A 15,595-nucleotide genomic window follows, 5' to 3' on the forward strand; every position below is an offset into this window, starting at 1 on the left:
CATGATGTGACTCGACATGAAAATGTTGGTACATTCGTGTTGCTACTAGAGTGCATGTCGAGCTATAGTGCTGCTGGGAGATGGATGTCTTCGTGGTGTAGAATAGCTTCATCTCTGCTTGGTGAAGTGCATGGAGTCTTTGATAGTCCTTGGTTCACTTGATGAAGCTTTAGCATGTTGTTCCTTTCTTGAATGCTGGAAGGCTTGACAGGCTCATCTGTTCGCGAAGGTGTATGTTCATCACGTTCATCTGCTTCGCATGCTTTGTTCGTTTATCCATTGGTGAACCTGTCCTTCTACATGTGCTCCCTTCATTCATCCCATTTGTTGTCTTGTCATGTTTATTGGTGTACATGTACCTGCATTCAGTCATGTCAAGAAGACATCAAATCCAAAACCTCCTAGTCTACAATTACACATGATCATTTTGGATGTAGGTGACCAGGAAAGGCAGCAAGGTTGTGATGTGGGATGATGGCTCCGGGCAACTGTTATTGAAAACTACGTAAGATTCATTGAGAGATGGAGATAGGCAATTTGAGTCGACAATGATTTTCTGAAAAGTCTAGCTCAGTTGGGAAGCAAAATTCCACAAATTTTGGGAGGGATAGTTTGGGCTACAGGAAGGAAAGGCAGGCATTCTCTATGCATTTTTCGGAACAAATAGTCAGTGGGGTCTGGACAACCGGATTTGTGCAATTTTCTAGAGGAGCGAGTTAGGCTACATGATGGGTCACTTGGGAGGGATTGGGTAGTTTTCTTGGGGAACTGCCCGGGAGATTGGCAGCTAGAACTGCGCAATTCCGAGAGGGAACTACCAGTCTGCTGCTGGGGTCACTGACAGCCAAAATTATGAAATTCCCAGAGGGAACTTCCAGTTGGCTACTGGAGTCACTAGCAACCAGAATTGTGTAATTCCCAGAGGGAACTGCCAGTTGGCTACTCAGTCATTGGCAGCAGAAATTGCGAAATTCCCAGAGGGAACTGGCAATCTGCTGCTAGTAGGGAAATGCACCAAGGCTGGGAGGTCGGCCTACTAATCATGTCTGTGCAATTTCTGAGCTAAGTTGACTAATGGGAAGTGGAAGGCCTGCTCATGAATACTGCATAATTTTTGAGATGAACATCTAGTTGATTTTCTAGATGACTGACTGGGAAAACTGCGCAATTTTTTGAAGGAGATAGGGACGGGCACTTGGTGTTTTTCCGACCTATCTATGCAATTTACTCAATCATTTGAGCAAGTGAGGTCAGTGGCCTCTACGCAAATTGTGAAGGGAGTCAATCCGGGGTAACTACCGGGTCTGACTATCCGAGTGGCTAGCATGAGAGTTGATTGCATAGCTTGTAGGCAGTGCAGCTTGAACATGCTATCTTGGTGCTTCTGTGCTGTTTTGGTTGACAGTTGATCGAGTCAATAACAAGGTGATGGTCCGGGTGTCAGAGTGGAGTTTGGTCGTCATAACTTCAGCAAAATGACTAAGTGTGTTGACAATCGAAAGATGCATAGGTGATCATAAGAACACACACTCACATGACTTGAGGACAAAATGACCCAAACCATCTAGACACACATGTTCAACATGAATGACCGATGGTGTAAGTGGCAAGCAAGAAACTCATGATTGATAGTTCATGATCAAGATGACTCTTGCGTGACAATGAGTGTGACTCTGTGTGTGAGTACGACAGTTTCTTTCATAGCGAACACAACAAGCACATACAAAGCGAAGACTTTGAGCATAACCAAAACATGGTCATAAGCATGACTTAGACATCAGAATGTAGAGACTTGAATGCAATGAACAAGAAAGGCATATGTAAAGACTCACACGAGCTCAACTCAATTAAGCTTAATCGAATTGAGCAAGATCTACTTCTACAAGACTTGGTGACAAACTGGTAGAACTTGAGCTTCTCTGTTTTGGTCCATTGCTAGCACAGGGCCTTAGTATTTCAGGGATTATTGAATCATTGTGCAGGTTACTTTAGTTTCCCCATTTACCCCATGGACATACATGGTTCACCCTTTTCCAACTCAGTGAAACACAATCAAAATTTTAGCATAGATATCAGTGCTTCGAATCCGAGAAGGATAGTTTAGCTTGCAAGTTGAAGATTTTCATAATATAAATTTTCATCTCTGGTGTTTCTCCGCTACCAGCAGGCCTGGATAGTACCTCAATGGAGTCATATAGGAACACACACATTGTTCCACTTCCAACGAGCCTCGTCAATACCCTGGTGGAGTTGGATGCTTCACCTCTTGGCGTAGGAAACATTTCTCTTCTTTCACCTTTGTATTTTTCAAGAGGATTGTGCATAGGCACTTATTTATTTTTGGGGCGAAAGAGGGATGCTGACTTATTGAGAGTAGAAGAGGTTGTTCCTTCCGAGAATCATGTAAGACCCATAACATAGGTCTGCTCATTTAGATTTTCCCCTTCTCCATTTCTACTAGTTGGATGATCTTAAACACATAGAGCAGAAGGTTGAGTACAGGCATGGGGTTTCCTAGTGTGGACACAGGTTCATGGTTGGCTGAAACTTCCCTTGCAGATGGTTCATATTTTTCATTAGGACTTCATCGGCTGAAGGTTACAACCAAGCATAGAGAAGGCGGACACAAGACTGGCCAAGTGCTACAGTGTCACAAGTCTCTTCAAATTTTAGCCACATACTCTATTCAAAAGCTAGAATGTAATAGTTGGTAGCACTTACTTCTGGAAACAAAAATAGTAATATACCAAAAAAACAAAACAAATGTAAAAAAAAATAGTAAACAGAGCAAGAAAATAAAAGCAGAAGCATAAGTAAAAGCGACAGAAAAGCGAGTAAGAAAACACACAAGCAAGAAAACAAAGAAAAATGCAAAGCAAGAAAGCAAACAAGCATGCAAGTAAGAAAACTGAAAGCAATCACTACTCCTACTCCTAAGCTAATGGTGCATGGGCCTGATCATGTAAAGTGATATTTCCAATGCAGCCACCGGTGCATTAGTTGACCCATGTTGGTGAAGGCTTGGTCCACGAGAAACCCAGTTGTGCGAGCCAACAAATGTGAAAGATACAACAATGAAAACAACCACACTCCAAACTATTGAAAATAGCAATAAGAAATGCTAAAAATAGCACTGATATATATAGTAGTTCAGCCAACGTTGATCTTAGCAACAATGGATTGAAATATGGAAGTGCTAAAAATAGCATTCTATAAATAGCATTTCAGGATACCTTCCTATTTTAGTCAGTCCCTATACTAAAATAGTGAAGTAAAATTCGAATTTGATCTTAGTAGCAGTTTGTAAATTAATTAATTAATTCATCTTGAGTTAATTAGTTAAGGAAAATCAAACTTGAAGTCTATGTGGGGACATGCAACAGTTTCTCCATTAATTGAGAAATTTATCCATCAGTTAAAGAGATAAGAGTGAGTTGTAATATTGAGTTGTAATTAGTTGACTTAGTTAATTGAGTCAAGTCTAGTTAGATTAATTCAAATAGTTTGTTGAATTAATGTAAGTTCAGTTAGTTAATGCTTGCATGCATGTAACTACTGCACTTCAAATAACTGAGTATTCTCTCATAAATAACTCATGCATGTCAGTTCAGTCAGAGACCCAGTTGAGATCAAATGGAGGGGCAGTGTACTATCAGTTTCTAGAATATTCCATTGTGAATATTCCTTGCATGTAGAAGGAATTCATTCCTTGAGGATTGCGTAGTTAGATCAGAGGTTACAGTGAGTGTGATGAGGCCAATTCACACATGTGACATCATTAGACCCCAAGAAAAATTGCGCAAGGATATTAGGCTGAGAATTTCCCCGTGATATTTCTTTTGTGTTATGTGTGATTGCTTTCTCAATCTCAGTTATATGTGTTCTCTTGATATTGCTCAATTTGATTAAGCTTTTTCAAAGTGTTGTAGAAGTAGATCTTGTATTGTGTTTCAGTATATTGCATAATTTGTTGATCTATAGTGGGAATTTCTACATGGTATTGGAGCAAAGGTGATCAAGGCGAAGAACAATATACAAGAAGGAGAAGTTCGAAGTTTTGTTCCTGAAGATAGAAATCAAGTTCTTATCACATCTCAATTTCACTTATGGCATTCAATGGTTTAAGACTCAAGTATGCCCTTGATGGCAACTTGAATTAATAGCCTAGAAGGATCTCATGGAGGCAGTATTAGAGGATAACGGTCTAAAGGACTTCATTGATCAAGAAGTCCCCAAGCCAACTGATGCTACTCAACTGGAAGAATGGAAGAAATGTGTGGCTAGAACAAGGAGAATCCTCCTGGAGGGAGTTCGAGAGCACATTTTCTTGAGCCTCCATGGGAAGGAGACACCATTTTCAATGTGGAAAACATTGAAATATTTATATCAGAATAGCAGTGATTAGAGGAAGCTGGCGTTGAAAGAGAAGCTTCGTAAGATCAAGTGTGAAAAGCGTGACATGATCTCTATATATCTGAACAAGCTCACCACCTGTAGGGATGAGCTTGGAAGTGTAGGGATCACGACCGTTGATGATGACATGGTGAGTCTTGCACTCCTCGGTATTCCTAAGAGCTGGCATAGCTACCAAGACTCGGTTAATGGAAGAGAAAAACTGCCAGATTGGGAACGACTTTGGTCGGATCTAATGCAGGAGGAAATAAGAAGAAGCACCGGAGATGGATCCTCATCGAAGCAAGATGATGAGAAAAATATAGCCTTAGTGAGTAAGGCGAGGAAAGGGAAAGGGAAGGCATCCCATCCAAAATCCGGTTCTTCCCATGGTGGGAAGAAGATTAACAAATTGAAAGTGCGATGCTTTCATTTTCATGAAGTGGGTCGTTATGCTACGAATTGTCCACAGAAGAAATCCAAGAAGGGTTCCTGGAAGGGATCGAATGGCGAGGCACTAGCCTCACAATTTGAGCTAGATTTCTATCTTATCGCATGCATGGTTTCATCCATGGTGGGATGTGTGTGGTAACTAGACAATGGAGCTTCATTCCACATGTCAGGTGACAAGAATATTTTCAGTACCTTGGAGAAGAAGGATCTCCAGATGCGGATTGAGATGGGCGATGATGGAAAGTACCATGTTTCAGGTGAAGGTACGGTTGTGTTTCAGAGGGAGCATGGAGCTCCCCTCACCCTGATTGATGTAAAGTATGTTCCAGGTCTGAAGAAGAATCTTGTGTCTGTCGCTATGCTAGAAGATAAAGGCTATGCTGTACTCTTTAGTCAAGGAAAGGTATTCCTGAGGCATATCAGTACTGGACAGACAAAGCGAATAGGGATTCGAGTCAAGAATCTCTACAAGCTAGAGATAGACAACTGTGCTGCTTTGAGTTCCAAAGTTGAGATGGTGCAGAGCCAAGATGTTGGCGAGCTATGGCATAGAAGACTGGGCCACTTGCACCATGGAGCCCTGAAGATCATGCAACAGATTTATGCTAGATTACCCAAGGGAAAACTTGAGTAGACGACTACATGCAAAGGTTGTACCTTGTGTAAGTATGTGAAATATTCCTTTCCGGATCGAGACAATAGAGCTAGAGTAATCCTGGAGTGAGTTCACTCAGATGTTTGTGGGCCCTTCTCTACAGCCTCCACCACTAAACAAAGGTACTATGTTATTTTTATTAATTATTTTTCTCGTAGATGTTGGATCTACTTTATGCAAAAGAAGGATCAGACCTTCTTGAGGTTTTGTGAGTTTAAAGCCTTGGAAGAGAAAGAATCTAGAAAGAAAATAAAAGCCTAGTGTAGCGACAATGGTGGAGAGTATGTCTCCCAACATTTTAAAGACTTCTGCGCTGCAGAAGGTTTAAACAGGAATTGACGGCACCCCATAACCCACAGAAAAATGGGATGGCCAAAAGGAAGAACATATCAATTGTGGGAGTAGCTCAAGTGATGTTTCATGACCAAAGCCTACCACTGCATTTGTGGGCTGAGGCATGCAATACAACAGTATACTTGCAAAACAGAAGCCCGCACCATATACTGGGGATGAAAACACCTATGGAGGCCTATTCTGGGAAGCAACCTGATGTGAGTCACTTCCAAATATTTGGATCATCAGTTTACTGTCATGTGACCAAAGATGCCAGGAAGAAGCTAGACCCAACAACTAAGTTCGGAATACTTGTGGGGTACACTGATACACCCCACAACTATCGGGTGTACTGCCTTCCACTCAGAGGACTATGGTATGCAAGGATTTGAAGTTCGACAAGAAGAAAGCCATGCACTTATCACTTGAGAGGGAGCTCATGATGCATGCAGATGAGGAACTTTTAGTTCCTAAGGAGGAGGAGCCTCGGATTGATGCGGAGCAGTTGCATGTAGAGGATTCGGGAGTGGAGACATCCACTCATGCTGATACTTCTAGAGATGGGCAGAAATTCTCAAGGGAAGTTGACAGGTTGATGTTGGATGTGTGGGAGAATGTGGGATATCCATCTTCTCAGCGCAGACAGAGGAGGTCACTCGAGTGGTACAATGGGTACATGGTCTTGTTTGGGGAGTGTGTAGATACCGAACCTTCTTCATTGGAGGAGGTAGTGCAGCAACCAATCTAGGTTGATGCAATGGTAGAGGAGTACGACTCTATCATTTGGAACAATGTGTGGGATGTTGTCCCAAGGCCTCAAAGCAAGTTAGTGGTGAGTTCCAGATGGCTTTACAAGGTAAAGCAGGCAGTTGATTGTAGTGTTGAGAAACATAAGGCAAGGTTTATTGCCCGGGGTTTCTCACAGGTCAAGGGGATCAACTACGATGAGAATTTTGCTCCTGTAGCAAGGTACTCATCGATTAGATTGATGTTGGTACTATCAGCTCAGATGGGGTGGAAGATCCACCAGATGGAAGTGAAGACAACATTCCTCAATGGGAATATTGAGGAGGAGGTGTACATTGAGCAACCAGAGGGTTTTGAGACCTTCGATCGTGAGTTGCATGTGTGCTGACTCAAGAGAGATTTGTATGGGCTGAAGCAAGTACCCCGTGCTTGGTACACCAGGATCGACAGCTATTTCACTGGTTTGGGCTTCACCAAGAGTGAAGAAAATGCAAACCTTTACCACATCATGGTAGAAGGTAAACCATTAATCATTGTTCTTTATGTCGATGATCTGATTTTGACAGGTGATGATCAGCTAATATAGTCTTGCAAGGAGGACCTTGCAAGAGAGTTTGAGATGAAGGACATGGGCCTTATGCACTACTTTCTAGGCATGGAGGTGTGGCAAAAAGATGGGGAAATATTTGTGTCTCAAGGCAAGTATGCCAATGAGATACTCGAGCGCTTTCACATGGAGAAGTGCAAGCCCATGCAGACTCCTCTATCTGGGAACTGGAGGAAGGAGGATGCTACTTCAGGTGAGGTAGTAGCTGCTACTGTTTATTAGCAGCTGGTGGGTTCACTTATGTATCTAGTGAACACATGACCCAACTTATGCTTTGCGGTGAACCAGTTGAGTCAAGCTATGGTTCAGCCTAGCAAGCTGTTTTGGAAGGCAACGAAGCATGTGCTGAGATACCTCAAAGGCACATCTCAGTTTGGATTGTGGTACAGATGGACAAAGGGAGTGAAGCTTCAGGGCTTCACAAATGTGGATTGGGCAGGGAGTCCATCGGACCAGAAGAGAACTTCTGGAGGAATCTTCAACCTTGGTTCAGCTGCAGTTTCCTGGTACAGCAAGAAATAGAGATCAGTTGCACTTAGCTCAGCAGAGGCTGAATACATGACTACTAGTCAAGTTGCATGTGAGGCCATTTGGATGTGGAAGATTTTAGTGGGATTGTTTGGTCAGATGATGGATCCTACAATGATCTACTATGATAACCAGAGTTGTATCAAACTCTCTGAGAATCCAGTTTTTCACGACAGGTCCAAGCACATAGATATCCGGTATCACCATCTTCGAGACTATGTGGTCAAGAGGATCATGTTGTTGCTGTATGTTTCGACCGAGGAACATGATGCATATATTTTTACTAAGGCATTGTCAAAATGAAAGATTGAGTTCCACAGAGATAGGATTGGGGTTACTGATAATCCCTTTCTTGTTGAGAGGGAGTGTTGAAAATAGCAATAAGAAATGCTAAAAATAGAATTGCTAAAAATAGCACTGCTATAAATAGCAGTTCAGCCAGTGTTGGTCTTAGCAACAATGGATGGAAATATGGAAGTTCTAAAAATAGCATTTTATAAATAGCATTTCAGGATACCTTCCTATTTTAGTCAGTCCCTATACTAAAATAGTGAAGTAAAATTCAAATTTGATCTTAGCAGCAGTTTGTAAATTAATTAATTAATTCATCTTGATTGAAGTCTATGTGGGTACATGCAATAGTTTCTCCATTAATTGAGGAATGTATCCATCAGTTAAAGAGATAAGAGTGAGTTGTAATATTGATTTGTAATTAGTTGACTTAGTTAACTGAGTCAAGTCTAGTTAGATTAATTCAGACAGTTTGTTGAGTTAATGTAAGTTTAGTTAGTTAATGCTTGCATGCATGTAACTACTACACTTTAGATAACTGAGTATTCTCTCATAAATAACTCATGCATGTCAGTTCAGTCAGAGACCCAGTTGAGATTAGATGGAGGGGCAGTGTACTATCAGTTGCTAGAATATTCCATTGTGAATATTCCATGCGTGCAGAAGGAATTCTTTCCTTGAGGATTGCGCAGTTAGATCAGAGGTTACAGTGAGTGAGATGAGGCCAATTCACACATGTGACATCATTGAACCCCAAGAAAAATTTCACAAGGAAATAGGAGGCTTGAAGGGCTTGAGGAGGAAATATATTATGTCTATTCAGTTTGTGAGCTATATTGTTTGATTGCAGAGAGAGCAGGATAGCTTGAGAGCTGATTCTTTTTGTAACTTGAGCAAGATTTCCACTTGTATGATAATACAAAGTTGGGGTTTTAGGCTGAGGATTTCCTCGTGATATTTCTTCTGTGTTGTGTGTGATTGATTTCTCAATCTCAGTTATATGTGTTCTCTTGATCTTGCTCAATTCGATTAAGCTTCCACAAAGTGTTGTAGAAGTAGATCTTGTATTGTGTTTTAGTATATTGCATAATCTGTTGATCTATAGTGGGAATTTCTACACAAACTTACAAGTGTCAGCAGAAAAAAAATGAGTGAAAGTGCATGTCACGCACTCTCTGGACTTGCCATGGTGTTGTGCTACACTGCTTGCAGATTTTTAATATATGCATTCCCTTGACCGTGATATGCAAGCAAACATGAGAAAGGTATGTGTTGCACAAGTATGCTTTCTGTGTAAGATTCCTCCAATGCATGAGCGATGGGATCATCTAGTTCACATGGAGGAAGTAAAATATGAGTGTTAGATTGATCTTGAGTGCATATATATGAGTGATGAGGAGCCTTGAGTGTTTGAACAATTTCCTGATCAGAAGTGAAACCAACCTCAGGACAGCGAAGGCTTGACATAACCATTAGCTTGGGCTAAAGTGCCTCGACAGTCAATTGGGTTTTGACTTTGTTAATAGATGGATCTTCGTAGACCAGTAGCTTAGACAGATTAACAATGAGTGAATCAACATCATGATCGGATGATGAGGTGAAGAGATCACGACAACCAAGATCAGAAAATTCAGGATGTTTGTCAGCATCCTCATGGTTTGATGAGTCACACAGAGGGGTAGATGAGAAGGAGGGATGTTCACCCTCTATGTTTCCGAAAATAGCAGATGAAAGATCAAGTGGATTTTCAATGAATAATTGGTCCTCTCCATTGTTTTATTATGGGCCAACATCTGGCGAGTCCTACGAGTGATCAACAGTGGGTGCATCCATGGATGAAGACACACATGAAAAATCATGGATGGCAGATTCACCAAAGACGTTAGGAAAGAATGGAGGGGGCTTGAATGGAAGGGAGTCATCCTTTGCTGAGTGTTTATGCTCAAGCTCCCACTCATACTCTTCATGAATGACAGTGCATGTTGACAGTGCAACACCAACTCTATCAATGGCTTGTTCCTTGTTCACAACAAGTGAAGAGTCTGAAATGGATGAACACAAGACAACATCATCCAGAGGAACACTCGGGTGTGAAGATAGAGATCATAGAACATAATGCATATGAGAACTCAAAGGAATCACAACCAAATCTGCACGAAAATTAGCTGAAGTGATATTGGGAGGATGTGAAAGATGAACAAGTGAGTGAGCATGATCCTCAACATCACTGAGCAGTGGTGGAGCTGCTGGACGAAGGGATGGTGGACAGTTAATCGAGAGAGTGACCGCATCAACATGAGATTGCACAGCTCCATCAATGAAGAATGTTGAGTGAGGCTTGATCTCAAGCTTCTTCTTGGGACGTGCAGATTTATTAAGGAAATACTCAAACCAATCCTAAAGATAGGCAAATTTATTCTAGCTCCTCAGACCTTGAAACTGCAAGTCACGGAAGCACTACCAAAAATCAATAACTGATTCATGCAGAGCCTTCTGTTGCTATAATAGTTTCCGGTCAAGATAGTCTAGATCAAAATGATAGAAAGTGTATTCAAAAAGATCACAGAAGTGTTCAAATGAGTGCATGCTGTCAGCCGGTAGGTTGAGCAACCAATGAAATGGGGATCCATGAAGTGTGTATGCATGCAGCAAACCAACCTGTTCATCAGAAAACTCATCTTCCTCATGAAACATGGAAAGAAATCCGTTTAAGTACTCAGGCCAGGTGGCTTCACCATCATACATGTAAGTGGACAAGAGATCGAACAACTCCCCCGTGGTGGAGACATCTTCACGATTTGAAAACATCGCGGAGGGAGAAGAGTGCAAGATTCCATGAAAGCTATGTAAAGGTTCAAAACTGGATGAGAGGACAAAGATTGTCATCTAGCCCTCCTTCTAGCGCCAGAAATGTTGACAGTGCTAGACCCGCCAACATTCACGGGATCACCTTGGTATGAAGTTTGAACTAGACCTCACACCATTTGGTGTGGGAGTCCCATCGGGTATGATGGCCCAGTTTCCATTGCCTTAAGGATTTTCCTCAAATCTTGCTTTTTAGCATACGAGAGTGGTCTGCTTTGTCTTTTGGAAGCGAGATTTGCATGCCTCGTGAGTGTAAGTGTATTTGTGTCAATGGTTCTTTCACTGTGAGGGGAAGACAGTGAAGGTGAGTTCCAAGTTGAAAGTGATCAGTCCCAACTCAACTAGGAACACACAACACAAAAGGACATACATAGCTTCCGGCGGAGCAGTCCACTCGGATGTAGCAGTCACAACGTACAAGGTAAGATAACATTTACAACACTCACAGATCAGTCCAAACGAGTGCAATGGTTGTTACAACAAGGTTCATGTGAAAGGTCTGTCTGATTTCCAGCAGAGCAGTCAACACGAATAGGACAACATTAACAACATATACAACACATTTCCATTAATAGATTATGCATTACAACAAGTGAATCAGTTCATATGTAGAACACAGGTTAAAGCAACATGCATGACAAGTGTTAAATATCGTTCTTACAACAAATACAATACATGTGTGAAAATGTGTTGGCCTATTAATAGGCTTCTGAATTAAGCTAAAGTTACAAGACTCATCATTACACCATACATCACTAACTCTGTCATTGGGGCATTGGAGCCACTACTTACTCCTCAAAGAAAATATTACAGAGTCTCTTGGTTATGTGGGAGGAGCTGAGGTGAAATGTCCCTTGCATGTACAAATGAGGGGGTATTTATAGCCAAGGGTGAAATTGACCCTTGTGGCTGTTCGACTACCCTCATGATCATTTGACTTCCATGAATTTTCAACTTACATGACTCTTTGTTGAACAAGTGGGTCTCTTGGACTTCCACGTTACATCACATTTAATGGAAAACAATCCCATAGTGGAGATGCAGGTGACATGATTCATGACGTGACTTGACATGACTTGACATGACAATTTTGGTACATTCATGCTACTGCTAGAGTGCATGTCAAACTATAGTGTTGTTGGGGTGATGGATGTTTTCATGGTGTAGCATATCTTCACCTCCGCATGGCGAAGCGCACAGCGTTTTCGATGGTACTTGGTTCACTTGATAAAGCTTTAGCATGTTGTTCCTTGCTTACATGCTAGAAGACTTAACAGGCTCATCTATTCGCGAAGGTGCATGTTCGTCACGTTCATCCACTTCGCATGCTTCATTCATTCATCCATTGGTGAACATGTCCTTCTGTATGTGCTCCCTTCATTCATCCCATTCATCGTCTTGTCATGTTTTTTGGTGTACCTATATCTATAGTCACTCATGACGAGACGAATTCATATCCAAAACCTCCTAGTCTACCATTACACATGATCATTTCAGATGTAGGTGACCGAGAGAGGCAACAAGGTTGTGATGCAGGATGATGGCTTTATGGAGATAGGAAATTTGAGTCAACATTGACTATCTATAAGGTTTTTCTCGGCTGGGAGGAAACATTACGCATCTTTGGGAGGGACAGTCCAGGCTGCAAGAAGGCAAGGCAGGCATGCTCTGCGCAATTTTCAGAATGAATAGTCAGTGAGGTCTGGACAACTAGATTTGCACAATTTTCCAGAGGAGCGGGTCGGGCTGCATGATGGGTCACTTGGTAGGGATTGTGTAGTTTTCTTGGGGAACTTCCCGGGATACTGGCAGCCAGAAATGCACAATTCCCAGAGGGAACTGCTAGTCTGCTACTGGGGTCACTGGCACCCAAAACTACGCAATTCCGGAAGGGAACTTCCAGTTGGCTACTAGGGTCACTAGTAGCCAGAACAACGCAATTCATAAAAGGAACTGCTAGTTTGCTGCTTAGTCACTGGCAGCATAAACTTAGCAATTCTTAGAGGGAACTGGCAGTCTGCTGCTAGGAGCTGCTAGTGGGGAAATGCACCAAGGCCGAGAGGCCTGCTGATCATCTCTGTACAATTTCTAAGTTGAGCTAACTGATGGGAAATGAGCTAACTGATGGGAAATGGAAGGCCTACTCATGAATACAATGCAATTTCTGAGATGAACAGGCGATCGACTATCCAGATGATTGACTGGGAAAGATATGCAATTTTCTGAAGGAGATAGGGATGGACACTTGGTTTATGTACGACCTGTCTATGCAATTTCCTCAATTAGTTGAGTGAGTGAGGTTAGTGGCCTCTATGAAAATTTTGAAGGAAGTCAGTCCGCGGTGACTGCCGGGTCCAACTATCCGGGTGGCCAGCATGATATTTGATTGCATTGCTTGTGGGCAACACAACTTGAACATGCTAGCTTGGTGCTTATGCACGATTTTGGTTGACAGTCGATTGAGTCAATGAAAGGGTAATGGTTCGGGTGTAAGAGTGGAGTTTGGTCATCAGAACTTCAAAAAAATGACTAAGTGTGTGAATAATCGAAAGATGGATAGGTGATCATGCGAACACAAACTCACATGACTTGATGATGAAATGACCCGAACCATCCAGACACACATGTTCAACATGATTGACCAATAGTGTATGTGACAAGTGTGACACTCGTGATTGATCATTCATGATCAAGACAACACTTGTGTGTCAGTGAATGTGACAGCGTGTGTGAGTGCGACAGATGCTTTCATAGCGAACACAAAAAGCACATACGAAACGAAGGCTTTGAGCATAACCAAAACATGGTCGCAATCATAACTTAGACATCAACATGTAGAAAATTGAATGCAATGAACAAGCAAGGTAGATGTAAAGACCCACACGAGCTCATGGAGTGAACCCGGCTGTGCACAGTCACCAAGTGAAACTCTTCAAGGGTGGCTCCGAAATTGGTGTAGGCCAAAATTTTCGAGGGTGGTTGTAGCTTCTACAACAGTATCATATGAATCCATCCCAAGTAGTAGACATAATTCCATACCTCAGGCTCTTCATAATGCAATGCAACAATATGCCTTGAAAAGTTCCTATCATTTTTCTCGTCATCTTTATCAAGAACCAAGTAAATCAAATCAAACCTATAGGTGTAAACCATTAATTTTTTGGATTTGAAAAGTAAACAAACCTCATAAGGACTCATACCATGCTCACAACAATGACTAAATTTTACTTGGAGAGTAATGTTGGAGGAAGTCAGATATTGTCAATGACTGAAAGTCTCTGATTGTATTGTAAACCACTAGGGTTATCAAATGCTAACACAAATGTTCTAGCATTAAGGGGTTCTATGATCCTAGCCTTCGTAACTGACATGGTCTGTTGTTCCATCACCTGCCTCAAATATCATACCACATTAATAAATGACAAAAAAGTGTAGGAAATACAATAGATTGTAGGTAAGCTCAATCAAGAGAAAACCATTGAATGCATAATATTTAGTCAGCTAATTTGAAGAGGGAAATCCCACCTCATGTAGCATGCTTCGAGCATTATATGACATCTTGTCAAACTCATCTATGTAACAAATGCCTCTATCACTCAATACTAGTGCTCCACTTTCCAATACCTATTAATTTAAAAAGCTAATAAATAATCGATAATTTCAACGGATGTGACAATTCCATTGTTTCTTATTAAAATATTCAATGATGCAACATTAGAGTCATTAAACATAAAATTTCACCAGCTTTAGGATCCTTTGACACATAAGTAGTCAAGCCAACTGCAGAACTTCCTCAACCACTTGTATAAATACCTCAAGGGGCCAACTTGTGTACATACTAAAGTAGTTGAGACTTACTCATACTTGGGTCCTCAACAAGAAAAATGTTGTTGTCACTAGGGAAAGTGACACCTGCGGCTAACTTTACGGGTATTCCCCGAAAAATTTGTTTCCAACAACAATAATAATTTCAAGGGTTGGATCATTGTACATGTACAAGAAATTACTAGAAATGAAAGAGATAAAGAGCCATCAACCTCGTTAACTTCTCATAGATATCAGGGTGCCATGGTATCTCTTTCAACTTGTCAACCTAAAACTCAGAAATACATGTTAATGAATTCAGTAAATGTATTCTTACGGTGAAAAGGTGAAGATGAGACTAAATTTATACCTTGGCTTCATACTGAGCAACTAAAATATTTCTTTCTTCAAAAGAAGCAAAGTTGTCACTAGTGGCATCACACTCCATTGGTTATTCATCTTGCAATCATGTCTAGTCTTCCTTCTTTAAGTGAAGGCAGTTGATGTAAATCTACAAACAAAAAACATTTATAAATTTCATTTATAATGCATAGTAAGAAGAACAAATGTCCAAACACATGCAAACCAATTTTGGGACAGGATTATACCTTAAAAGGGAATTTTTGTTGGGTAACAGAGGGCCGTGAGCAGTTCGACCATGAAATGGTAGATTGCCTGACATTAATTGCCCAGATGCGTGAAAAAGGAGTATTACAACCCACTACAACTCAAAATTCCAAATGACGAGATTGGAACCACACGAAGAAGACCCCAGCATAAATATGGTATTGAGGAGCGGCACACTTGCAGGAGAAGGTGTGAGGAAAGAATTTACAGAAAGTGCGAAGGGTCACGATACCGCAGAAAGGGAACCCAAATTGGACATGGAACAAGGGACGAAGACGCCTAAGGAAGCTCTT

At 41.4% G+C, this 15,595-nt stretch overlaps 1 pseudogene; it reads right to left on the reverse strand.

Annotated features, from left to right (window-relative positions):
• LOC149220947 (DNA replication licensing factor MCM4-like) overlaps positions 1 to 15,123 on the reverse strand; it is a 17,598-nt pseudogene extending 2,475 nt beyond the window's left edge.
• Positions 15,124 to 15,595: the final 472 nt, after the last annotated feature.

This window comes from Pinus tabuliformis, chromosome Q (assembly GCF_031772625.1).
Source record: "Pinus tabuliformis cultivar Carrire ecotype Pingquan chromosome Q, CPIR1, whole genome shotgun sequence".
Lineage (NCBI taxonomy): Eukaryota > Viridiplantae > Streptophyta > Pinopsida > Pinales > Pinaceae > Pinus > Pinus tabuliformis.